A 27,597-nucleotide genomic window follows, 5' to 3' on the forward strand; every position below is an offset into this window, starting at 1 on the left:
CCCTTTCTCTACCACTCTGAAGTGCATGAGGTACATGCTTTGTTTGTACATGGTAAAATGCAAAGAAGGTTGGCTGCAGCTACTCAAACAATTCCATCTGAGCTTGTTTTAAGTCAGTGATTGCTATTTTAATGGAAATTTGGTGAGGAATAAAAATCTTCTGTTTTCACCTGAGTTGAGGAAATATTTTGTGAGAAAAGGTTGCTATCAAAATCTGATTTTTTTTTTTTAAGTTTTACTTTGAATTCTTTGTATGAGTTCTCAGATGACCTTTACTGAGAATGGTTGTTGCTTTTGTTTTCCTTCAACCTTTTGTGCTATGCAAACCAAATTTATAGGTAGTGACCCACCTGCCCAGTCAGCATTAGAAATTCCTCATGTGACATGCTGTAGATTCATGTAGGGAAAACCTATTACTGCTAGCAAGGACTGGTACTCAAAGATAAAACAAGTCTACAAGTGTGACAAACTATGAGAGAGAAAGCTTGGATGGCCATGGTGAAAACGCAGTGTTACTAGCTCAGATTAATAGCTTTGAATAATTTAAATGTATAGGGTTTGTTCATGTGTTTGACCTTGTTGTGATTAATGCTCAGGTCTAGAACTACAAATAATATTCCCCTCTGCTCCACAGGAGGCTTCTTCAGCTTCAGTTTTGGAGGGCATGTGCTAACCATTGCATAAATTCTAAGGGGGTGTTGCTTGATCTAGTGACTTGGTCACACTTGTGGCACTGAGGTCCATCTGCTATTCAGGGAGCATAGGAAAAGATGCATGAGGCCAGATGTCATGTATTAAAGTCTTTGTCTCACTGTGGATGGCAGTTCTGGAATGCGGTGCTTAGCACACTCCTTGCATCACTAAAAGGGTAAGAGGAGAACAGTGTGATCTTCCTTTAGCTCATATTGAATCCTGGCTTTTGGGAGGATGCTGGGATGCTGAGCAGGTCAAGGTGTTAACAGCTTTCCTTTTTTTCTTCTCCTTTTTTTTTTGGTCAAGTGATTTATTTCAAAAAGATAAGGGAAACAGTGAAAGTTACCAATTATCCAATTATTCTTACTGTTTAACAAGTACCTGAATCAATTTCTGAGTCCTTGGAGATGATTTACACATTTTTAAATACGTAATTTGAATACAGGTAAGAATTGCTTCTAGATTTGCTAGAAATAGAACAAATTTCCTCTAGATTTCAGGTTCTGGGTTCCATATAATTTGTAATAATTAACCTTATAACCATAACATGTTAAGTAAGGGTACATTTATAACTGAGTAACCTTTCTTCACAGTGCCCAAGTTCTTTGCACAATCTGGGCTAAAGTTGTGACATGCTCAGATAAACGTATAAAAAAGCCCACCACCCCCAAACAAAAACAACCCTCCCTTATCCTGGATCAACATCTCACAAGAACAGATGTCTTTCCAGTTAAATTTTTCATACTGTTTTGCCATAGCCAGAAACAGTGTCTCTGCTTCCTTTAGAGGTTTATTTTTCTCCTGAGTCTGAGTTACTTCATCAGAAAGGTGAATATCCATTTTCTAAATCCCGTGAGCCAAAAACATGCTGCGCACCTTTATGCTTTGTGCTCTAGCTGTAAGAATTTCCCAAAGGCAAGTCAAATGGTGGGAAAAATTAGAGAAGAGAATGGACAGCAGTTTTCTTGCCTAAGTTACAGCCTGTTGGATGTCTCACAGCCAGAAGCTTGGCACTACTGCAATATATTGCAAACAGCTGGATTTAATTTTTTTTTATTTTGGAAATTACCTTTCTAATTAATTTTCTATCCTAAACACATTTTGTTTAATCATTACAGGGCAGGTTCATTATTCAATTATCCAGATTGCTACAGCAAAAAGATGAGGCAACTATCCAGAACTTAAGGTACTAATACAGTGTTTTTAAATACTATAAATCTACGAAAATACTGTTTGGTCATGGCAGAAAAAAAATCTATTGAAGTCTTAAAGACAACTCCTCCTATAAATAGTTAAAATAAAGAAAAAAATCTACATCCAAAAACTCCAGCAGTCATATGTGATTAATTTTATAGCACTTTTTCAAATTAGGTCTCCTAGCTATCCAAGCATTTTAGTATAAGAGCTAAGGCTTTAATAAAAGAATATAATTTATCTGACTTGCACTTTCCAATTTTCAAACTAAGAACTCTATGCCAAAGTAAACTAACTGTGCCTGTCCTTTGGTAACTCCCCATATATTGTTTTTACCATCACACATATAAAGTTTCTTGAATAACTGATATCCCTTCTCCATTCTTTGAATATTTTGGTCAAATAATTATTCTATTTACTTTAGGAATGAGGGAAGGAGTAGAGAAAAGAGGTTCAATTTGCCAATCCTTTAGCTACTTTTGCTGCCACTCATGTATTTTATATATATTTAACATAATTTAATACTTTTTCTTTTTTCTTTGGTTGGTTAGTTGTTCTTTTTTTTTTTTTTTGTTTAATGCTGCTGACAAATACTGAGTTTTTTACTGGTTTTTACTGGTCCTTTCTTAAAATGATAGCAGGTTGATAAGAGATTTTGATAATTTTTCCTATTTATAAATAGCTATTTCCCCTTCTTTTAGAATTGCAAATACTTTATTTGGATTCCATGCTTTTGGGAAAGTTTCAAATTAGAAATAAATGGAAAAAAATGCTCTCTGTATAATTACCCAACCTTATTATAATTGCAAAACACAAAATAAGTGCAAGTTATTTAAAACCCTTGCTAGTTATAGACTATAAAATGTGAAGTTAGTCTGAAATTAAATGGAAAATTATGTAAGCTCTAGTAAAATGCTGTTCTGTGTATTTTATGTGATATGCATTTCCATTAGCAAAACCAGACTGCCCTTTACTCCTCTAGTGCTTATAGGACATGTGATTCCACACTGTGGTGGAGTTATCTCTTCCTCTGCTTTTTTTGTTCTCATAGCAATAATATCATACTGCATTTGCATTAGAACAAAATTCCTTAGTAAAAAGAAAAATAGAAAGAAAAATACTGAAGTTCCACATGCCTGAACTCTGTTGAAATTGGTGGAAGCACCAAGGTATAAATTTAGCTTGGGTGATACGTAGAAGAAACATTAATTATCAGGAAACCAAGAGAAAAATGTCTTTATCACTGTTATTTTTTCCAACATGTTAAACAAATTAACACAGGGTGCCTTTTGCAACCATTATTGCAAAGTACCAGATTTATGTCTATTATGGATGAGTCAACAATGGAAATAAATTGGTAATGGATTATGCTTCAGTTCGGTTTGTCATAATCTTTTAACTTTACTCAAGAATACTTGCTCTCAGAATGGCTGTTCTTCATTTTATTGTGATTTAATCAAAAAAAGTAAATTGTGGTGAAATGCTGAGAGCAAGATAGTCATATTTGGGTGATCACAAATAGCTCATTTGCATTTTGTAGTTATGCTACTTCAGTGCTACTCTTAAATTTTTTTCCGCTTGATTATGGAAATTATAAAAACCCTAGTCATTTATTCTTTGAACATTTCCATTGCTGTTAACAGTAATTAATCATTTAGTGTCTTTAGATGTCACTAAGCATCTGTATTTGGCAAGTCTTCTGTTTAACTAGAACCATTCTATAAAACATATAATTCATCGTCCATTTCAGCTACTGTTGACTTCCTAATTAAGCCACTCAAAATAATTATTTTCATTTGTCTGTTTCTCTAAAATTCTGCTGGTCGACTTCTTCTGCTGGTCAAAAAAAATGTTTAGCCTTGAACATAGAAAAGGCTACACTGTTTTATATAATTTTTCTTGCATCCATCCTCTAGGAATACTCACCTTCAGATAAAGGTAGATGTTCATATTTCTTAATATCACACTAGATGTATTTCATCCAATTTTGTTCATTAAAATTTTCCCCAAAACAGTCCTTATGGAAAATGATGATTTGTCAAAAGTAAAACATTTCTAAGAAATATACACATTTTGGCAGAGTTTTTATTCATATATTTTTTAACATTCCTAAGGCCAAACCACTCAATTGAAACTTTTCAGAATGGAATTTTTTCCTTGAAGAATAACTTGTTTGTAATTATTTTCATTCTACAACAGTTTTAAAATGCTCTACTAATATATGTGAAGTCTGTATCACAATAAATTTTGCTGTTTATTTGTTTTCTGAATAGTATAATATCAGAATTAAGGACTGAACTAATCTTTTTCTTACTTTTTAAATAAGATTATTTAAAATTTTATTTTTCATCTGAGTGGGTAGTAAACATCCCAAAGCCCAACATTTGTCAAACAGATAATTGGATTCCAAGACAGTGTGGTAAAATTTACTTTTATGAAGATAGAGCAATTCCAAATTGGAGGATTCTGCCTGAAAAATTGATGGTATCTGTGAAGGGCAAGCATTTTGCCATTTGTGGAAAGCAGTTGTCCAGGTCACCTCATAGTTCAACAGGGCAAAGCACAAGTGCAAGCCAGTGGGAGTAAAAGGATATTGAAGATCAGGAAAAATACTGTCCCAAGCATATTGAGTAATTTTCTAACAAGAATCTCCCCACACGAAAACATTTCAGTGAGGGACATTGCTTGTTTTATGTAGAGCTGAGCACTTGTTTGCTAAATGCTACTTGATTGCTAAATGCTGTGGACAAATTAGTAGCATGCTTGAGAGAAGAAAATAATTAGGATTCCCATTGCTGTGTTCATGGAGGTCTTAAAGTGAAGCATCTGAGTCCTTATAATCATAGCACGCTTTTCTGCACTCATTTACTGCTTTGGCATCTTCTTGAATCCCAGTGTTCTAAGCAATCATCTACACTTTGAGCTCATTCTTTTGAGGGATACAGCTTCTTCTTTTACGTCTCTAATTTCCATGTAAGTTAAGAGAACTTAGCATCTGTCAGGATGAAGACATGACAATTTTCCTGCTTTTTATGCAGATGACAAATGCTGATATCCAGTGGGGTAATTCTGTACGGTTCTTTCACTGGATGCTGGGATGGAGCCCTGTGGGATCGCCTTAATTTGGAGGTGAGATACTGACTAAGAGAGACTACCTCTTCTGGAAGATTTTGGTTGCTAAGTTATTTTAAGCATAAAAGTTCCTTCTCCTTTTCCAGTAGGAAAAGCGCATAATGGCTAATTAGGCCCTCAGGGATCAATTTTCAAAACAGTGTGAAGGAAGAGTGAGAACAAATCCTATTTGTTAATGGGCTTTGTGAACATACCTCCTGTGATTTTTCAAAATTTAGAATGACAAAACAGCAACCTCATTGGAGAAGCAGGTTTAAATATATAGCATATGATGTCTTTTTCTTGGGGGCATTAGGCAGATGACATACATTAAGGCCACAGAGTGTTTTTGTGGTCATTATGCTTTACTTCCTCAAACCTTCAAACAGAACAAAATAATAAAATAACCTCTGCAGACCTGTTGATGAAATCAATCCCACAGTTCTTAGCTAACTCCTATTTACTTAAAGGAGGAAAAGCAACATAACACTAGGCCATAATTTTGGTGAGGAAAATAATATATATATAAAAAAAATTATTAAACACTTAATTGTAAAGATTATGCAAGAATGAAATAACAAGAAACCTCATTTCTGGCCTAGTCTGTCGGCAGATCACCTCAGGTCTGTTAGCACCTTCACATTTTAGTAGTTTTTAAAAGTTGAAATGAGGATCTGTATGTATGTGACTGGATAATGATAACACACATGTGCATCAAGGAGCAGACACATCAAAACCTGTAAATGTTGCATATGCAGCCTATATCTTTATTAACTAAAGACTATATACAAATATCTGTTGTAACAAGAGTACAAATCAAAAAGGTAAAAAGAATAAAGTAAAAAAATTCATTTAAAATACTTAAGATTTCATTGTGTCCAAAAGACAGTCCATACACGAAGGTTCTTACAATTTAAATAGGAAATAGAAACGGTGTGACATCCTCTTCTGATTTTGCTAACAAAAATCAAACAGCAAATGAAAATGTGGTTTGGACTTCAGTAGGACAATGAGGGTTTGCCATTGATTTCAGTGGAGTCAGGATTCTGCCCTAAATTATTATTTCATTAATGCAAAGTAAAATTGTAGCAGAAAATACAAGTTTACTAAATACCAAGCTGGTGTCTTATCACCAGCGAAGTGATAAGCTCTTCATTCAGTTTTAGGCAGTCTTTGCTGATTATAAGACAATCTAAAGAAATCAGCTCCTTCTGTGTTTTTCCAACTCCAAACTTATAATTGTGAAATTCACAAATAATGAACAATCACAAAATAATTCAGAAGTAATGAACAAATAATTCACAAATAATGAACAATCACAAAATAATTCACAAATAATGAACAATCACAAAATTCCAACTCACACTTGTTATTAAGAGCTCTTGATTTCAAATACTTGAAGCTACTTTAAATGACAACAATTTCTGTCCTAAGCAGAAAAGGATTTGTTGTCTTAAATATTTCATTGCTCAAGTGGCATATTATCTAGAAAACTCTAGATTTCCTAGAGAAAATAATTAATATTTAAAAACATGTGAGCTTAGATAATCACTATAAAGAGGTGATATTATTTCTTAATGTTACTGGACAGTAGCCTTAAGTGGAAAGTTTTATTCCACTAGATATTGTTTTGACTTAAGTGTAATTTTTTTTCTTTCAGTGCACATTTAATGGAATAGTGCAATAGTGTGAGAATATTTGTGCCGTGGTACATGATTGAAAAGCTCAGAATGTGTATTTGTTGCAGTTCCATTGTTTTACTACTGAATATCTAAATTCTGCCTTTCAGAACGAATTTTTTAAGTTTTGTTATATATCTTTGCATTTGGTATAAGAGATTACAAAGTTAGAATGCTAACTAGAAATTATGTGATTAAGTGTTTAATTTTAGATCATTTGCTTCCAAAGACAAATTTGTACCTCATAATGCCCCTATATTGCCAACAAAGGCTAGCTGGGATGTCAGTTATGGTACTGACACACTCAAATCATCCTGTAAGTCAGTACTCCAGTTTTAGGGAGATTCTAATATAAGGAATGATTACCAAAACTTTAAAATCACCTGGCATTTGAGTGAGTACATTTATTATTTAGCTGTATGTTTTTTGTACTTCAATAAATTTCATATATATTTTTTAAATAAATCTTTTTATAACTCTTTTCTGCTTTGACCTCTTGACTGCCAGGACTGAAAAACAGTCCCCTCTCTCTACAGGTACTGCATGCACAGACTATAATTGTTGATCTATGTATGATTATGGAAACAGTCCACATGGAATAATTATTCAATAATGTGTCTTCCATGTGGATATTCCTACACCAGGATGGGAGTATTTTTTTTTTCATAATATAACTACTAGATTTGTAAGTATATTAAGTCTAGCTAGTCTCCTTCATAAAAATTCTTATGGGGTCATTGTTGCAGCAAAGATATTGCAATTTATGGGTTTTTCATATTTTTTTTGGGGAAGAGTTGCACCACAGATAAACTCTGAAAGAAGGAGAGTCCTTCCCCTTCCTACCTGGGCTTCTGTTAGATAGATGTGCACACCAAAGTTTCTGCTTTTCTTACACAAATCATTATATCTTGCAAATGCATACTTAATTTTAATAGAAACAAAAATATTTCAAGGTTTGAAGCAGTTTGCCAGTAGATTATGTGGTGTTAGTTTCCCTCACTGCAAAATTGATATGACTGTTTCTTCTGCATGTCGCTCATTCTCTATGCACATTTTTTGCTCTCCCTTTCACCAGCTGTTTATAGGGCCCAAAAACATCACCCCTTCATGTTCCTAGTGACTTGCAATAATCCTTTCCTGTAATCTATAGATTTTTAGAATTTAATTTAGCCAAGATTTGAATGGACAAAATATCTCAATTTGTCAACCTTTATGAGTTCTTTAGACATTTTAATCATCCTGTCATAGATCAACAGAATTATTGAGGTTGGAAAAGGCCTCTAAGATCCTACAGCCCAACCATTAACCCAGCACTGCCAAGTCCACCACTAAACCATGACACTGAGCACTACATCTACAAGTATTTTGAATCCCTCTCGGGTTGGTGATTCAACCATTTGCTTAGGCACCCTGTTCCACTGCTTGACCACTCTTTCCATGAAGAAATTTTTCCTAATATTGAATCTGAACCTTCCCTGGCACAACTTGTGACCATTTCCTCTCATCCTATCACTTGCTACCTGGGAGAAAAGGCTGACCTACAGCTGGTAGGTTACAACTTACTTTCAGGGAGTTGTAGAGAAGGATGAGGTCTTCCCTGAGTCTCATGTTCTCCAAACTCCAGCTCTCTCACCGATTTGTGCTCCAGACCCTTCTGCAGCACCATTGCCCTCCTCTGGACTTGCTCCAGCCCCTCAATGTCTGTGTTGGAGTGTTGTACTAGTGCTGAGTATACGGGACAATCCCCGCCCTGCTCCTGCTGGCCACACCTCCGCTGATCCAGACCAGGTGCCACTGGCCTTCTCAGCCACCTGGGCACTCTCTGGCTCTTGTTCAGGTGCTGTTCACCAGCATCCCCAGGCTTTTTTTCCACCGAACAGCTTTCCAGCCAGTCTGGAAAGCTGCATGGGGTTGTTGTCACTCAGCTGTAGGACTTGCCCCTTCACCTTGCTGAACCTCATACAGTTCACCTTGACCCATCAATCCAGCCAGTCCACATCTCTCTGAAGAGCCTTTCTACCATCCAGCAGATCAGCACTCCCACCCAACTTGGTGTTATCTGCAAACTGATTGATAAAGCTATTGAACAAGACTGACCCCTAAACTGAGCCCTGACAGCATCACTTATGTCCAGCAGCCAGCTGTATGTAACTTCATTTTCCACAACTCTGCCCTGGCCATCCAGACAGTGTTTTGGACAGGAAGCAGTGCATTTATCCAAGTCATAAAAGCCATATTCTCCAGAGAATGTTGTGGAAAATGGTGTAATAGGCTTTACTGAAGTCCAGAGAGGTGACATCCACAGCCTTTCTGCCATCTACTAAGTGGGTCACCTTGTTGGTCTTACTCTGCATTGGAGACATTGTCTGTACTCTTAGGTCTGTATCTGACCACCCCACAAAGCATCTTTCCAAGGTAATGATTATTTTCTTTTCTAACAATTAAAACCACAATTTGTGTTCTTCTCCCTTGAGTCAGTACTACTTTACTTCTGAACTTCTGAAAGTTAGCTGCCAAATCTACCACATTACTGAGACCTTCCACCACTGAGAGTTTTTTCCCCTCCTGCTGATCCCCTGTGCACATTCTAGTTTTCTAACACTTATCTCTGACAGTTTATCTGCTTTCTATCTTGCCTAAGGTGCCCAAATCTCTTCTATTACTTTTTCCAGTTTTTCCTACCTGACCCTGTATGCCAGAAGGGCCCTTCAGCAGAATTCTTTTCCTACCACCTTGCCACCTGCCAGAGCTGAGGTGGGTTTTGTACTGTGCTTGTAAAGAACTAATTAATTAGTATTAATGCAGTATAGCCAGGTTTTTAAAGACTTTTGCTAGCCTTGAAGAATGTCTTACTGTGTATTCTAAAGATATCATTATTTCCTAAAGTGACAGTCGAGCTTCCTGAACCTCTTTGAAGCACCCTTTACAGTGATTCTTCAAGTTCCTACTTTGTCTTAAAATCATAAGTGCCTTAGGAAATGCTGATAAGTGCACTCAGGCACTTGCCTAAAGGCACCAATGTGTAAATGCTGTGACCCTGTGCGACAAGAACAGCTGCAGGGAGTGGCTTCCTGGGCTGTTGTTATCACTGAAACCTCACTATTTGTCAAAGGAATAAATGAAATAAAATGAGCATTAGGACATAGCAAATGTTAGTTGGGGGCAGGAATTTTGGCAGGATAAACAGCTGAAAGTCAGGTTTGAATTTATTCTCCTAAATAAGGTTTGTTTAATATAGGCACATTGTAAGTTTGGCCTAATGTTTATACATTGCTGAAGTTTGGGACAAATGGGATACAGGAGAATTAATGTAATGTACTGTAGTGAATGCAACACCTTGGTGCTAAAGATTATTTTTCCTTTCTAGGAAAACATCTTTGATCAATTAATTACCTTGCTTAGATATTACTCCATAAATTACAATTATATTTGAATGAAACCTGGTATTTATCATAGATGAAAACTGATTTTATTTTCTCATGACCTTAGATAGCCAATTTCTAGATACAGTACTAGTGCATTTCTCCCATTAGAGGCTTCTATAATATTTAATACTGACAATAAATTCAAGAAAATATTAATAAGTGAAAATTAGATTAAAACCTTTCCTCTGTCAATGCCTCAGGTTTATCAGACAACTGACTGTGGATTCTGAATTTCAATCTTCATTCTCCAATTACATTTACCAGAAATAAAATTATTACTTAGTTGATAAACTGGAGAGTGTACTTGGAAAGAAATCTTAGGTTTTATATCTTTGGAAGTAGGGGCAATTTTGGGACGTGAATGTAAAAGTTTCTGGATCTTTCAGAATTTTTAAACTTTTCTTATGTAACCAGTGTATTTTTCTTTCAGTAGATCTGTTAATAGTTAAATTTGCCACTAAAATACTCTGTGGTTCTTAAAGAACCACTTACTTTTAGAGAACTGTATACATAAAGAAAAGGAAAAGTGAAGTAGAAATTACTATCTGATCCTTCTGGGAAATAAACTTCTAAAAATATCCCCCTCTAATTTTCTTTTAAGGCAACCTGAAGGTAGAAAGTGTATATTGCATTTGTCATAACACAAGATGTCTAAGGCATAGTTTGTACTCAAGCTTTGCAAAATGTGAGGTGGATCACCTGAGTCACTGCTCTTCTAAAGTTAAAGCTCTGTCTCTTAAGATAATATCAGGATATTTTAAATTACAAAACATAATCAATGCACAAACTTTGTTAGCATTTCTCTGTGTAAAATCCTACAAATATGTCATTCTGTATATGGTAAGATAGCTTTTTTCTGGCTGTTTTTAATGCAGTGGTTAAAACCTTATCATCTTGAAGAAGTTTCTTTTTTTTTTTTTTTAAATAAGTAGTGAGTGCAACTGAAATTTGGGCCATTAAGGTTTATTGATTCTGCTCTTTCATATGTCAGCTTCTGTTAGCATATTCCAAGGCACAGAGCTCTGGTATCATCAACATCAGAGGAAAGACTTGAAGAAAGTTGTCTTCACAAAATATGCTGTCTCATTCTCCATTTATTTGATTTTGAGCAGGAGTGTCTGCTCCTCGGATTATTTTTGCCTCCTGGAGGCTGCCTTGAGGAAAATACAGCAAAAGCACAAGGGTGTTTTTCAGAAGAAGTTCCATCTTCATTTGTGTAGTCTTTAAGTAAAGGTGAAAGTGATATGGGGCTGCATGACTTGGGCCAAACGTGTGCAGATCAAAACTTAGGTCATTCTGTCTCATGTCTAAAGCAAGTCATGGTATAAAAGGATTAGTCCATTTTCTAAAAGTTCATCTGCAAGAGGGCAATTTTTTTCTTGATGCAGTAGAGCAGCTGCCATGTTGGTTGCCAGAGGGGTGGGAAGTTTAATAGACATTTAAAATTTTAGATTGCTCTGGCTCCATGTAGAAGTTTGAGCTATAAAATAGTGAAATGACAAAAATGGCATAAAGTCCTGATGTCTCCACCTGGAAGGATGCAGATAATTGAGTTGGACTGAGTTGCTGGAAGCTTATCATCTCAGTGCACTTTTACAGCAAAATTAATATGCAGCCAGAAATTCTTGCAACCTAACAAAACTGTGCACTTTTATAATACAATGAATCTCAGCATTTTCAAGGAAGCTTTCAAGCAGGATGTAACTTTTATGTAAGAAAGATGTTCTGTGGGCTGGAACATCATACAACACTTTCCAGGCATACACACACATACACACACACACACACACATATATATATATATGTATATGTATATAAAGACATCTCTTCAAAGATAAAAAGTGCACAAATTATTATAAATCTTAGGCTAGTGTAAAAGATTTCAGAAAGTCTGTGACTGAATAAAAGCTCTTGGTGAGGGAACAGGAGTATGCAAATTGTGCTAAGGAGGTTCTCACCCCACAGTCAGATCCTCAAACACCACGGCATTACAGGTGCAAATGGATGCTTCGCAATGTGCTTCACAACTGGCCACTGATCCCAAAAGATAAAGAGAGGGAGACAACATAAAGTTATGGAGTTCTAATCTTGCTTAAACTGATAGGCAAGTATTAATTTATAACATAGGAAAGACAAAGTTATTAGCTGGTCTTGGATTTAGTTTTGAAAAAGTCATTTAAAACAAACATTCTGACTACTTTGGGATAAAATGAGTATGAGACTAGACTCAGATCTTGATACCAACTACCTTTTGTAGAAACTCCTTAGATTAATATGAGAAGCTGATTTTTATTTTTTTTTTTTGCTTTGTTGTAGGAAAAATAAAACACTCTTATGAGAATATTGTAGGGTTTTTTTGTACTGGGGTGATCAATCTGTGGCTAAAGACTTGGAGAACACAGAGAAGTCTCTTTTCTCACATTTGCAAGAGGAAGGCATTGTCAAACGCCTTCAGACTGCGTAGGGGATAAAAGGCACTGATGCTTTGAAGCTATGTCATGCTCAGTAAACACCCACAGGATGGTATATATGAGAAATATTCTACACAGAGCTCTGGAAATCTTGGGAAGATTTTAGCAGCTCCTGAAGCACTGTATGTGACAAAGTCAAAACCAAGGAACCTGTCACAAGTTGTACCTACCCAGCAGTGTCTGAATACAGTGAGGAGCCACCTTTAAACCCTGTTCACCCCTAGAGGAAACAGTTTAGGACAGAGCGGCAAAATTAAATTTTGCATTAAGCACTTTATCATGATTTTTAAGACATAGACACATCCTTGCTACTCCATAGACAATAGCAATATTTTAATCAATTTTATCAAATTATATAATCTAATTCAAATGTCTTTCATTACACTAGGCTTAGCCAAGTGATATGCATTTTTAAAAAAATAAAACCTCACCAGAAATCAGGACATTCCCATCAGCCTAAGGAAGGGTTTGAAAAAAGCGAATTGACTTCCAGACACACGATGAAAAGCTCCCTTGATTTTAGTGGGGTTGCTTTAAAAACTTGAGTCAGAATCCAGCCCTCTTTTCAACTATACATTCAACAGGAAAATAGAGGCAAAAATTTCACAGCAGTAACTGAAGGTGGGATTTTGGTTACTGAGGAAAAAACATATCTGGAAAAGCTACAAAAAAGGAAACTGTTTTCATAGTGCCCATATTTGAAAAATCATTCCTAAAAATTTGATATCTTGCAGTATTTTTACTAAGGTTTACCATGTAGGAAAAATCCTTTCTGAGGAATTGCATATGACTTTGCAATCCACATCAGCATATAATTTCTTTTTCAATCTATTTAGTAATGCATTCATCAAAGATTTAGGTGTTGAGATTTTGTGCAGCTTGGAGAACTCTGTGAAAAAATTGTTGAGATATATATATATATATATATAGCATAATGCATGTGGAGAAAAGGATATGGGGAAAAAACATGAAACCCTGTCTTTCAGCAACAACAAAATTCTACTTAAGTAGGAATGAAAATCTTACTGTTGGAAAAAATGCAGTAGAGAGAAAGCAATGTCATATGGTGGATTTGCATTTGATATGCAGCTTACAATGCTCATCATCCTTTGTTTTTTCCATAAAAGAAAAATATAGACACGATTGAGTATATGCATGGTACCAGCATTAATTTAAGAATAAGTTAAATGGTTCTGGATCAGGAAATTAGATTATAATGCACTCAATGTGATTTCATTGAGGTAAGAGAAATTTAAACTTGATAACTATTAGGAAGAAGAATAGGTAATAAGTTAGCATTCTGTTTCCCTGGAGGCAAAAGAGCCTTGACAGGACTGTTTCTCTCATTAATAGCTGACATGACTTTGTCCTAGATTATTTGCTGGTTTCGCTAGAGAATTTGCAGTTATCTGACACACATGTTCTTCATATTCCTAATGGATGAAAAGTCTAATTAAGTATATACATATACAATTCAATCTCTCCATGGCTCTGTTGGAGTGGAAGTTTACTAAACCAGATTTAATTCAGAACTGTTGGGCATAGGATCTTGTAATTCAAGCTACCTATTTGTAAAGGAAAGTGTCAAAAAATCCCATCAGTTTGGAAAAGGAAGCATTTATAGGACAATCACAGATCTGGCCCATAATATTGGGCCAGATCTGAATGAAATATTCAAATTCCTTTTTTTTTTTTTTTAATTTATTTTGGGTTCTAAATTATTTGATGAAGTTGCTGCAAATTGGATGCTAGACTTGAACACATTTATAATTATTTAATTCATTTTTTACTCATCTTTTCAACAAAATAAGACCTATATTGACATTAAAAACTGAGGCAGTAAAACATTGATTGGATTTGCACTTAGACCTGTGGACAGCTAATACTGTATCTACAATTAATTCATTTGGAATCCTGATCACTAAGATGCATGTTGGAGTTTAAAAGTAACCATCAGAACATTTGATTGTAGTTCGTCTCTATGCACAAAATTATTTCAACCTTAAAGTATATGTTAAAAGTCAATATTAGAGGAAATATAAAGTCCAGTAATTTTCTTACTAATTTATATTTCTGTACTCCCATAGATGACCTTTCTGTGACTCAAAGCAATTTCTTGGGAGGTTGTTGTCTGAAATTCACAACATGAAAAATGCTTTCTAGATGATTACCTACTCTAAACAGATGAACAAACAAGCAAGGAAAAAAAAAGTTGCAAGCATTTTGACAGAAGATTTGAGGAACATTTGGAGACAAGATATAATTAAAAGGGTTTGACCTTCCTCAAATTGTGAACACTTTCAAAGACTTCACTTTCATGAAGTCTTAGATTTAGAATTTTCCACTATTATTAATCATCTATCAAAGCCCCAAGGGCATGATAGAGGAGGTAGTTTCATTGCTGAGTTTTGGGCTTGCAGGCTTTTCCAGGGGCTGTTCTTTGCACCCTTTTCTCTGTGTCTGCACACTCCTTGCTCTTGCTGTCTCTGTGGCGTCAGATTCCCAAGGAAATGCACCAAGCTGGCAGCAGGGGAAAGAGATGCAGGCATTTGTAAGGCACTGCCAAACGTGACTGGTTCCATGAGCTGTCTTCAAATATAGATACAGCACAGGGTGAATTTTGTCTCTAGAGCCTTAAACTGAAAGCCTGAACTGAACATAGACTGATAGTTTAATTCCACAAATACACAGTACAAGGAGCACTGCATATTTGCAGTTTATATAATTATATAACCAAGTCTCTGAGAGAGAGCTATAAACTTCCTAAACATTAATACTTATACAGATCTCTAAGTTACCATAGAATTTGGAAGAAGCAAACAATCCCACAAGCTGTAGGGAAGAAAAACACCTATTTTCTAAATGTTGTTTAAGAATTGAATCCATTTTTGATTTCTTCTCTCCATTTGCCTGCCTCTTCTATGTTAATGTTATTTAGCACTTCTGTGGAAAACTGACTTTGGAGCACTAACTCCTGACCTTCTCACAGTTTCTTTTGCTTCATCTCTTCTGTTTTTATTGTTTTTCTTCAATCCTGCCTTAATTAGAAAGATATTTTACTATCTGGGTGTACTTGTTTTAGCAGTGCTTATGACAGTGTGTTCTTTTGGGCATTGCTAAGGAATAGCTCGAGTGCTTTTCTCTAGTGATGGCTAAAGGTTCAGTCCAGTTCATGGAAGTAATTGGTTCTTTTTCTCATTAGTATCAGTCCACTTAAGTCATTTGTCTCCCAGAAGATGATTAGGACATCAATTCAGGGAGAAAAGAACACAAGAAGGAAAATGGGTTTTCTGTTTATGATTTTTGATTTCTTTTCAGCACTTAACTAAATGTGACAGAAAGCTGAATCAGATCTCGTGTTTCCTCTGAGGAATTTTGAGGAACTACAAGTTCATATTGCATTTTATAATATGAAAATTCACCTGTTAGAGGAGATGGACTCCATCCTTTAAGGAAGGCAGAAGACAAATATATTATCTAGAAATGTACATTTTCGGTCACACTTAGACCTAACCCATAACAGAACTAATAATTTTATGTACTTTGCTTAGAATTAATTGATTATGTGGGTGTTGTTTGTTGGTTGACTTTTACTTTTGTTTGGTTGGGGTTTTTTTGTGTTGTTTTTTAGTCCAAGGGGCACTGGCATATAAATTCCCCCAAAAAAGTGATTTAGAAATTTCTAAGTCATTTATTAATTAACAGCTAGGTACTACGTGAACATTGCTTTAAACTTACATAAGACATTAAACCTATGTTATTGTAGGTTGAAAGAAACTAACTTTTCTGTTTAAGATTATTATTTTCAGAAATACCATTTTGGATATGCTTTCCAAACTGTCTTAACAAACACACAAAAGATTCTAACAAAAGACAAGTTACGTTTGCAATTAATACTGAATATAACATTTGCAAGACCATTGTACTTTTATATTTAATTTGTAATCCTTTGACATTGTTTGGCATGTTTAGTCCTGAGGGCAGCAAGAAAGCCAGCTACATTTGACCACATTTATCTGGGCAAATCCTTCCTGCCAAGAGAAACATTAGTCTATATACACTAATGCACTTCAAATTATAATTTAAATTGTTCATTAATGAATTTTCTACGTTCGTGGCACCCACTACATTTATATTTTTTTCTTTATTATCAGAATTTTAGGCCTTACATATGTACTTCAAGATAGGTGAAGATTTTGTGCAGTAGCTCATAGGTCAAACTGGTGTTTAATCCATGGCTGTGCTTCCACTGGGGCTCTCATGTCAAACTTCAAACAAGTCTGAAGAAGAGAATCAATTAAAGGAAGGTAGAACACAATAATTTAGAAGATAATCTCTCATTTTTTAATATTTTTAAAGTAAAACTTACCCTTTTGATGTCTTTCCAAACTAGATCTCAGAGGCCTCTAATAAAAGAAGAAACATGTTCTCCTCATTAACATTCATTAAGCATGAGTTATTAAAAAAATAACAAGCATCAGTTATTAAAAAAATAGCTTGATAATAATATCTGGCAATTGACAGTACTGTGCAAAATCTTTCATTTATGGAGTTTCAGTGCAACAGACTCAGATTCTGTGGCCAGTACTTTCTCTCAGTATCCTTACAGAGATTTCTAGAGGAATAGCATAAATTATTTCCTTACAGTCATTTTATATCTCATTTTTTTCAGTAAGAAATGACAGAGTTATATCCTCAAGGATGCTTAAGTCCCTGCTGGTTTCATTAGATACTCAGGGAGCTACACTGCTTGCAAGATGCAATATATATGTACCCTGTATTCAAACTATAGAGTTCATACCTTCCATGATGTTAATTGTAACCCATAAAGAAAAAAAAAAAAAAAAAAAAAAAAAGACTGGATCAAAAAACTAGAATTTGCAGCAGATTCCTTGGCAGTTGCATGGAACAAAATGAATTATCAAGGAGTTTCTACTAAATATGTGACTTCTTAGATGGCTACGGTCAAGGAACATGGTAAACTGTAAGAGTATCAATGTCACTGTACCCTGGCACAGCACAAGGACTAGAAAATTCCTACCTTTTTTCCTTTTTTTTTTGGTGGCATATCTGTCATGGATAGAATGGTCAATCCAGCTTCACTCTGTGTCTGATAGCCTTGATGCTGCTGCATATTTTGTGTGCCTGCTCTGATCTCCAAGCTGCTGGTTCTTATGTCTCATGATAGGCCCAAGACTTGCATAAGGAAAGGGATTTTCTAGAAAAAAAATGTGTTTAAAGCTGTCCCTCCTTAAAAGAACTGTGCATGTCTTTACAGCCTGGAGGCAACTGCAGACCTGATTCAGCTCTCAAAGCCAGGAAAGTCCTTGTGACTTTAGCAGGAGTTCAGGAAGTATCTACAGATGATGATAAATACATTGCATAATAACAGTGTCAGCTACTCTAATTTGACTTCCTTCGTATACAAACTGGTGGTGCACAGGTTGTGCCCTTCACAGCAGAGAAATGGGCAGTGGGATGCACCCAGGAGCTGGGCTTTGGGAGCATAGCAAAAAAAGATATTGGGAACAAGCTGTTAGAGTACTTGCCACTAATAGGGTTCTCTGGCTGTGAAGTGGCAATTTCAATCATTTTGAAATTTGCACATAAATACACTTGTCTGTTAGAGGCAACATTTGAAATGTGGAAAAGAAGTATCATTTCTAAAAATGCAGAAATGTGTGTGTGGGGGGGGGAAGATATATTTCTAGAAATGTTTTCAGCATAATGGGCCTGTTGGAATCTTTCAACCATAACGTGTTATCCATTTAATAATCGTGTCTGGTTATAGCAACTTCCTGTATAATAGTGACTATGATTTTCAAACTATTAAAATTATGCATTTTATAGGTTTTTAGCTCACTGATTTTAAATTAAGTATATTCATATTGAGGAGTTTTTGAATATCTGTCACTAAGGAAGTCATCAAAATAGATTGTCAGGTAAATTAAAGCAGCAGTAAAGCATCTCACCGAGGAGATATTTCTCTTTTATGAGTGGCTGCTTTTGAAATATGTTGAGGAGGGGTGAGTTCTGAGAGTGTCTTGTCTTATGTGTTCTTTAAATTAGAATACATTTGGAGTCAATTGTCCAGGTGTTCTACTAAGGCAGAGATGACGGCCATGTACAAAGACTTCTGGGCAGTCTGCGGCTGAGAGAGATGAGGAACTTCACCTCCTTCACTTTGTTCAGTTAAAAAACTCTGCATATCACATTTTATATGTATTGCTTCCTCTCATACACAAAGAAGGGATGCGTACTTGTAAAATAAAAATATATATACACACCCATATGTGCATTCATATATAAACAGGATGTGTGGATGCCTGTAGAAAGGGAGACCCCATGTGTGTACATATGCTTTCTGTACATTTAAAATACTATTTCTTTTAAATGCAGGTCATGCATAGTTAAACATATGACAAGTCTGAACATGAGAAACACCCTACATATATTATTTGCAATTTGTGATATGAAAAACGTTTTTCTGTATTGCTGAGATACAAACATTTTTGACATTAAAAACTGGAAACAGAAAAAAAGAAAAAAAAATTCTAAGTTTAGATTCTGCATACCTGTATGATTTTTTTCGGGGATGAGAGAATAGAAGATTTTTATGGAATTTAGTGTTTTTTCTGAAGAGCAGAAATATTTTAAATTAGAACCAGTCTTTCAATAATGATGAGTTGTTTGATTGTTATGCTGTGCTTCTTAATACAGAACTTTTCTGCAGCAAAAGGTTAATTAGTTGGGAAATGAAGTGCAGAAAACTATCATGAATGAAACAGTATTAAGTTTTTCCTTTTTCTGCCTGTCTCTCAGTCCTTTTCTAAAATAGACACTCAAAGAGAGTAAAGGTGCCTGTGTAATTGGACATTCCTTAGTGAACTGTACTGTCTTGATTCATACACACAGAGGGAAATAAATGAATTTAATTTTCCTATAGAATATTACTGGCTTCAATAGTCTGTAGTCTGGGTTTTGCTATTTTGGGGTTTTTTAAGAGAAAAGTCCAATTGCTCTCTTGGTGAACTTTTCTGAAGTTGTTTGGTAGGAAGGTGTACCAACAAATCAAGAGTTATTTATATATATTTTCAGGAAGTATTTATATACATTTTCAGGAGGTATTACTGAGCAGGTACTTTCTCACTGCACAGACTCCATCACAGGAACTGGTGAGAGAGAAGCAGCTAATCCATGTGCCAGTAACCTGGGACACATCTGTGTCAAACTAAATGAAAATGATGGAAATATCAAAGTTCTTAGGGCCTCAAAGCACTTATATAACAGTAAAAAAAAATAGCTTGAAGAGTACAGAGTTAATACCTGACCAAATTTGTGTCTGCAGCTATGTGTTTTATGTAAAGATTTGTAGAAACACAAATATGTAAAGCAGACAAATTTGTGCACACACCCCGCTCCATGTATTTGATTTTTGGTCTTTAAATCTCCCACCTTCACCTGCACTTCTTATGCAAATCTTTTCAGTTCTTTCCAAGTTTCTAAAGCTTTTGCCATCTGTCAGCAGTATTTCTCAGCTGTAAGATGTTAAACAAGAAGAAACTCAACTTAAGGTAAATATTAGGCAGTTTCGCACTTTTTAACTATTAAACCTGTATTTTTAATACTCTGAAATCATTCATTCCAAGAGCTATTTTCATCCAGCAGAGAAGCAGAAATAGGACTACATTTAATCACAATTCAGCTTGAATTTTGAATATTAAATGTTCATAATTAAAGCTTCTAAACAATTTACAGAGCTAGTAATAATTACAGGAATTAATTTGGAAATTTCTTTAATTAAAAATAATTTTGGCAAATTATAACTTGCTCCTGAGAAGTTTAGGAATAGAATTTGAAGCAAGGTTTTGTATAACTTTGTTCAATGCCTCAAACCCTCCAGTTTCTTTGGAGTATACATGACAGCTAAATTTTAATTGTAGTAAGGTAATTTTTAGTTCAACACATGTCTATTCTATACTGTCATATATATTTAAATTTAGGGAGAGAGGGGCAGGAGTACTAAGACATGTCTTATCATCATCTCTTTGTGATGTGTTTGAAGCAAAGCAGTCTAATAGCAGCTTTGGAAAAGGGATTTTTATTTTGCATGTTTGCTAGGCAGAAATATATACTGAAGGAAATGTTCAAACCATGGCATTCATGTGGTACATCTTGGACTAGCCAAGGCACATGGCATTCCTGTTAGGAAGAAAATATAACCCCTAATTTGACATTATTTCCTTCTATTTTGCAAGAAAAGACCTTTAAGTCTGGAACATAATGAATTTCAAAAATTAGCCCAAACCCATTCAAACTCTCTGCAGTGTAATTCTGGTATGTATGTGTACAGGAAAGCAGGAAATGTTCTTGAGCTTGTTATCAAGTGAGACAAGGTTAATTAGTGACTAGAATAGCTTTAGCATTTATTTTACTCCATTATATTTTACCACCTGTCCTTCTTACTTCCAGTATAAAATTTCCCAGTTTTAATATGAGAAAGGAGTCACTGCTGCTTTTCGCATTTGAAGTAACTAATGAATACATAGTTAATATGCAGGGTGGTTGTTCTCCTGTGGGTTTTGGTGTTTGTTTTTGATTTTTTGGTTGGTTGTTTTTTATTAAGTGTATAGATTATTTAGACCTATATTTTTGGAATGGAACATTGATTGATTTTTCAAAGGTTCAGTAACGAAAATTACAGCTGGATTTTCAAGGGTTCTGTGTTTGTGCTGAGCAGCCTTCAGTATAGCAAGGATTTTCAAAGGTCTCAAGATACAGTGTGTCAATACTTTGAAAATAAACTTGTTTCTTTGATGAGAAGTATATAGTGCTGGCTGAACAAGTACTTGCTTGAAGGTGGAGTGTATACAAACACTGCTGTCCATAAAAAAAAAAAGAAACAGAATTGCTAATTAATATCCAGCTGAGAGTTAAATTTGAACATATTTATAACTCTTCAGGTATATACAGGACTATCTGAACTTCATGTTCTTCATTATTGCTTTGTAGTCCAGAATAATGTGATGCCATTTTTTTTTTTTAACCTAACTGTATTCGTAGAGAACTGAGTTCCACTTGCCACTGGGGTTTCCACACAAGTTTAGATTGTCTCTTTGGCTCCTATCACTACTATATATTCAGGAAATACTCTATTTATAGACTGCAAATGGATATTTATTAATAATCTTAAAGTCTTTAAAATTCAAGCTAAATTTAAGATTTCAGCTAAAAGCAGGGATGCAAAATAATTAAAGTGAGTTAATATTTCAATATTCCTTTCTATGTTTTCTACTTGGTATTTATACATAATACTCTGTTTCTTCATGTTCATTAAAATTATTTTTTTTTCAAAATTAAAATACAGTACAGCTCAGATTCCTTGATGATGGTCACTATTTGAAAACATTAGGATAAATAGACAAAAATGCTATCTTACCACAAAAAAAATACTGTAAAGAGAGAGAGAAGTTCGTGAAAAATTGTGTTTGTTTTCATTTTGTTTTTCTTTACTTTCTTTCTGCTCTGAAGAAAAGGGATTTCATATTGCTTTGGTCTCTTTTGGTGCAGACACTGAACCCTGTGGATTGGTCTAAACTGTAAACCATTAGAGCAGACTCTCCTGTCCAAACTGAACAGAAAACCCCCTGTTAGGGAGGGTAGGGGGGGTCAGCAGCAGAACAGAGAGAAAGTTTGGTGGCCCAGTGAACATTGTTATGTTTTCAGTTATAATGTCAACACAAAGAAACAACCTTAGCTGTCTAATGAACTGCATCACACCTCTATGCATGTTTTACTGTCCTAAGGAAGATCTACTCATCTAAACTTTTGCATTCACCTGCTGTCAGTTAACAAAATCTAACCTTTAAGGAGAAGTGTAGGGTGTTTCATTTTTTGGTGACTCGTTGGATTAGATAATCATGGAGCTCCTGTTTATTGGAGCAGAGCCAGGCTGATGTTCCCAGCAGTGCTGTTGCACAAACTCTTTGTTCCTTCAAGGTTCTTGGCTAATGGACATTTCCAAACAAGGGAACACTCTTGCTCAATTAGTCAATTAAGAGATTTGTAACAATTAAGAGATGACTCCCAACCCTCTTTTTTAATTTGGTAAAAAAATCAGTGAGATATCGAGACTTCAACTCCCATTTTGCTTTGATTTGGTTTAAAGGAAGAAGGAAGACTCTGAATCTCATATGAGGAATGTGTAGGGCTAAGTAAATGTAAATGTCATCACCATTCTCTTGAAGGCTTTTTTCTTCATCACAGTGGTCTGATAGGAACTTACAGAGCTTTCTGAGTTTATTTTACATAGGAAAAGAAAACTTAATCCCTCACATTTTTACAATATTTTACAATATTTTACAATATTTTTACATTTTTTACAAAAAAGTTTACAATATTTGAGTAAATCCAGTTTTCTGCACATGTAAAATTGGGGTCCCATATACAGAATTTATTTTGAAATTAAAATCACCCTCTATATTGTAATTTGAATTTTCAGTATTTCAAAATGTAAAGCAAGTAACTGTGTAATATTCAATGTCTACATCTATGAGTACACTTTCCCAGACTAGCTAGTGTTAAATGTCTTATTTAATGTCTGCAGTATATCTCATTTAATAATAATAATAATAATTTAGGTTGGAAAGGGTCTCAAGGTCATGTAATTGTCCGGCGTTACATGAATCCAGCTTCTTCTTTTGACTCAGAAGAATTCTTAGACTAATGCTCGAGTTTATGGTTAGCTGCAGCAATTTAACAGTTGTCCTCCATCCATGCTGGAAGAGATTTTCTAACCAAAATCCAGAAAAGGAGTGCTTTATCTCAATTTGGAACTTGTCCTAGTCTACAATCTGTTAAAGAACAAAATCAAATCTAAACCAAGATGTATATGTAGAAGCCTCATTTAGATATTTTCAAATAAAAGGGATTTACTTGACACTCCTCAGGTCATTAACTAATTTACATTGGATATTGCAGCTGAGCTTCTCTGTTTTTTTTCCAGTCTGATTTCCTTCTTCTGGTACATTCTCAGTAAATATTACATGCACTATTCAACAATTCAGCTAAGTGGCTTTCCTTGTTAAGAAAATAAATAAATAAAACGCAAACTGCCGTATTGAATCTTTCATAGGATGTCCTTTGCAAGATGGGAGCAACAACAGCTCTGTCTACACTTTCCTCACTGATCCACTAAGGACCTTTACCACAATAGACCTCAAAATTCAATCCAGAGTAGAAAATTGCAGTCAAACTCCATTATGAAGATTTCTACACATTAAATTAAAACAGGAAGGTCAGAGCATGCACAAGTTATGTCACTCATTTCCTATCTGTTGACAGTCATGAAATGTAACCAATAGAGAGATGCTGAACTGAGCCTGCAGAGTTGAGGCAGTAGACACTAAGGTAGTGCTGATGCTTTGCTTACACCTGGCATTTAGGCAGCTCTGTTACTCCTCATCAATGAAAGGAGAGATCAGCTTCAGCCCTGGCACTGTCAGCTCATCTCATTGCTACGGATGACAACTGCAAATTACTAATACTTTTTTTTCCCATTTCATCTCCTACAGAGTTCTGTCTTCCAACTAGTCTTTTCTTCTTCAGTCAATCAAAAGATAAACCCAAAGACCTTTTTGCAGCTTGGGGTCCCCTATGAGGTCACACATGAGTTCTCACAAGGACAATAAATACCTTGAGAAAATTCTCATTCATATTTTGGATGCTGCAGTTTGTGTAACAGCAACTAGAAGCCCTCTGAAGCAGTTCATGCAGTCACAGCTTCACATAATGATATTACCTATTCCTATAATTGCTTTAACCTCCTCTCCAGACTTCAGTACCTGGTCAGGAATATCTATGGCAGGTGATTAGTTCATTAAGTTAAAAACACTGCCAGTTATAGGAAAATGCTCAAAAGAAATGTAGGTAAGGCTTGGAATTTGGATTTACCTCATACTGAAAGACTTCAGTAGTTTCTGCTTCGTGCAAAGAAGGTTAAGGGAGGATTTGATTGTGGATTGAAGATACCCACCATGGAATAAGATATTGACCAGTGGAAGCTACATAAACTGACAGACTAAAACCACAGACACATAGTTGAAAAACTGAAGTTTGAAAACAATCTAATTTGGGATAATATCCAGCTGTATAAGACGAGGGTTATATTCCACTGAAGCAACTTACTAAGGGAGAAATTAATTTGTTGGTTTACAATTAAAATAACATATACATTGTAAAGACACACTTTAGTTTACCTGCAAGTTACTGAACTTTGTGTCATCATTACATGGAGAGAAGAACCAATAATTATCAGAAAGATCTTTTGAAAAAGTCTGGGGCCTACTTTGGTCACTCCTGACTTTAAAATCATTGTGGTGCCAAGCAGCCAAGAGTAACTAAATATTTATTAAAAACATTAGAAAATGCACAAGTCACATTTCTTTTGCCTGGACAATGTTTTTATTTGTCATAGAATCATGGGAGGGTTTGGGTCAGATGAGTCCAACTCAGAATATTTTGTGCATCTGAGTTCTTAAATAGCTATTTCCAACCTCTCTGCCATGGGCAGGGACACCTTTCCACCTTCCACTAAACCAGGTTGCTCAGAGCCCCATCCAGTCTGGCCTTGAACACCTCCATATGTCGTATGGCAGTGTCAGAATAATTTTTGTTGAAAAGGATTTTGAACCACAGGCTTAGAGAGGGAGATGAAACCTACCATGAGAATAAAATTCATCCACCATCTCATTGCTTCTTTGTTATTTGGTAATATCTTTATGCATGCCATTTCTTAAATTTGCTTTCCTGAAACACATAGATTCTAATGAAATAGTTGAATGCTACCCACAACTTTAAAATTAAGTTCCAATTCTTACATTTTGTATTTATTCTGTATTTCACTATTATAGGGTACTCATTTCATTATATTGAATTATCTTTGTGCTAGAATGAAAACCATTAATTTTTTTAAATCAGTATGAATATAAACAAAAAGAAAAGAAAAAAAAAGTCATGCCACTCAAATTTGATTGCTTTTTTTGGTAGACTTACAAAATTAGTGGATGAAGGATGTGAAGGAGATATATTTGCATTTTAGTAAAGTATGATCATGCCTTTGAAAATCTTACCAAAAAAAATCCACGTTCACTTGGAAATGATTGCTATTACATGGAGGAAAACCTAGATGAAAGACAATGAACAAAGTGAACTCTAATGTGGGGTGAAGTGTAGATGGATACTCAAACCATATGCATTAAAATTCATTTTATTCAATCCTTTGTGGCCTGATCTGGAAGATGGAGTAAATGGCATTAAAAAATTTGCAAATCACAGTGTGCTGGAAAGCCAGTTTTAATGAGCATGGGGTGGATCAATAGGGAAGTCTGCCTCTTGCCCCAGTGTGTTCTCCCTTCACTGTGACATCCTAAACAAAACCCAGTGACTATACTTTGGCTGAACAAGTATTAGAAAATTTGCTTACTCAATTATTCTCCTTTAAAGGCCTAAATTATTTCATGTTTTCTGTCTTGAAATTAGTAGGTCTAATATGTATCTCCCTTCCCTTTTGGAGAAACTGCCAGTATGGACATGGTATTCCTTCTAGTAAGGAGCTGAGGATGCTGCTGCTGGACTGTTCTGTGTCCCTGCCTTTCCCAATGTCATTCAGCAAGGCTGAAGCTTTTCCAAAGAAAAACAGGTTCAGCACAAAAAAAAAAAAAAGAAGAAAAAAAAAAAAGGGTAAATATTAGGAAGTTTTGCATGCCAGTTTTATTACCAAAGAGAGTTTTTAAAAGTATTAGTTAATTATTTGGACCATTAGACTGTTAAAATGTTATTTGGAATAACAGTAAATCATTATTGCCACATATGTGCTAACTTTTGTCCAAAAAAGATTTTGAGTAGAACCCTTTTTGCAATGTTTGGCAGTTATGCAAGGGAGTTTATCCATGCATTAAAAAAAAAAAAAAAATCATGTTTTACTCAACATTAGATTTGTATGATGTCACTTATGAAAGAATGTTTAAAGCAATATATAACTGATAATTTGTTGGGGAAATTTCTAAATTTAGAAACCAAATAACAGATATAGAACTATTTATTTTGTGTCTAAGTCCTTTCAGAAAGACTTTGTCAGTTTTAGTCTGTCATGATTTTGAAAGAATTACCTCAATTTCCTGGAAAAGTCTTATCACAAAAAAAAATAAGCCAACCAAACTAAAACCCCCAAAACAAATAAAACAAATAATCTAATAATAAGAAATTGTTCTATCTTTTTTTTTTTTCTTTCCAGTTTTTGGGGATTTATGCTTATAATCCTTTGAACTGCGAAGCTCTACATGTGACAATCCCTTAAGAAATACAGATGCTGAACACAGATAACACATATATAGGTGTGCAGCATGATAATGGGATCTTACCCCATCCCTTCAATATATCAGTGAAAAAATAAGTCCAAATAAACAATTTTTTTTTTATTTTCATCATCATTATCATGAGTAACCCACTGAAGATTATAGAACTTCTCTCAAAGTAAAATTCTTCTCTGATTAGAAATGTTTGATAACCATATCTGATATTTTGATTTTCCTTCTGATAGGTTTAAGGGATGTATTCAGTTTCAGGATTGTCTTAAGGTCAGGTTCACTGCTCTGATTCCCACTGAGTGTCTTATTCCCTAGGTTATTCACAGAGAACTGTATTTCTCAGTATGATTACAGGACATGGGATTTACCTTCATTCACTTTTTCTTTATCCAGAAATTCCTGAGGAAAGGCTGTGCTGGTGTTTCTACAAGGCTGAAGCGTGTGTGGAAATGAATCACTCAGTCTGAATGACAGCTTGAAATGCTAGCTCTTTCCCAAGCTCCAGTTTTGCCTCTTGCTTGCTATTGCCTACATGCTCCAAGTGCTCCAAGGCATTCAGTTCTGTTTGTATGGTGCTTACCAGATGGTTTTCTCCAGCTAAGAATTTCCAGCCCAGACTCACTAATGGCTGTCAGGCAGCAGGCTCACTCAGCTATCT

At 35.1% G+C, this 27,597-nt stretch overlaps 1 long non-coding RNA gene across 1 annotated transcript in view; it reads right to left on the minus strand.

The window, feature by feature from the left end:
- Window positions 1-5,761: 5,761 nt before the first annotated feature.
- Window positions 5,762-27,597, minus strand: part of LOC119708762 — a 50,064-nt gene continuing 28,228 nt past the window's right edge. Inside the window, exons 4-8 of the long non-coding RNA XR_005259200.1 lie at window positions 25,704-25,755; window positions 16,943-16,979; window positions 16,743-16,853; window positions 12,061-12,136; window positions 5,762-11,632 (exon numbers count right to left, since the gene is read on the minus strand). This is a non-coding gene — a long non-coding RNA (uncharacterized LOC119708762). The remainder of the gene's footprint in view (window positions 11,633-12,060; window positions 12,137-16,742; window positions 16,854-16,942; window positions 16,980-25,703; window positions 25,756-27,597) is intronic.

Source organism: Motacilla alba, chromosome 1 (genome assembly GCF_015832195.1).
Source record: "Motacilla alba alba isolate MOTALB_02 chromosome 1, Motacilla_alba_V1.0_pri, whole genome shotgun sequence".
NCBI lineage: Eukaryota > Metazoa > Chordata > Aves > Passeriformes > Motacillidae > Motacilla > Motacilla alba.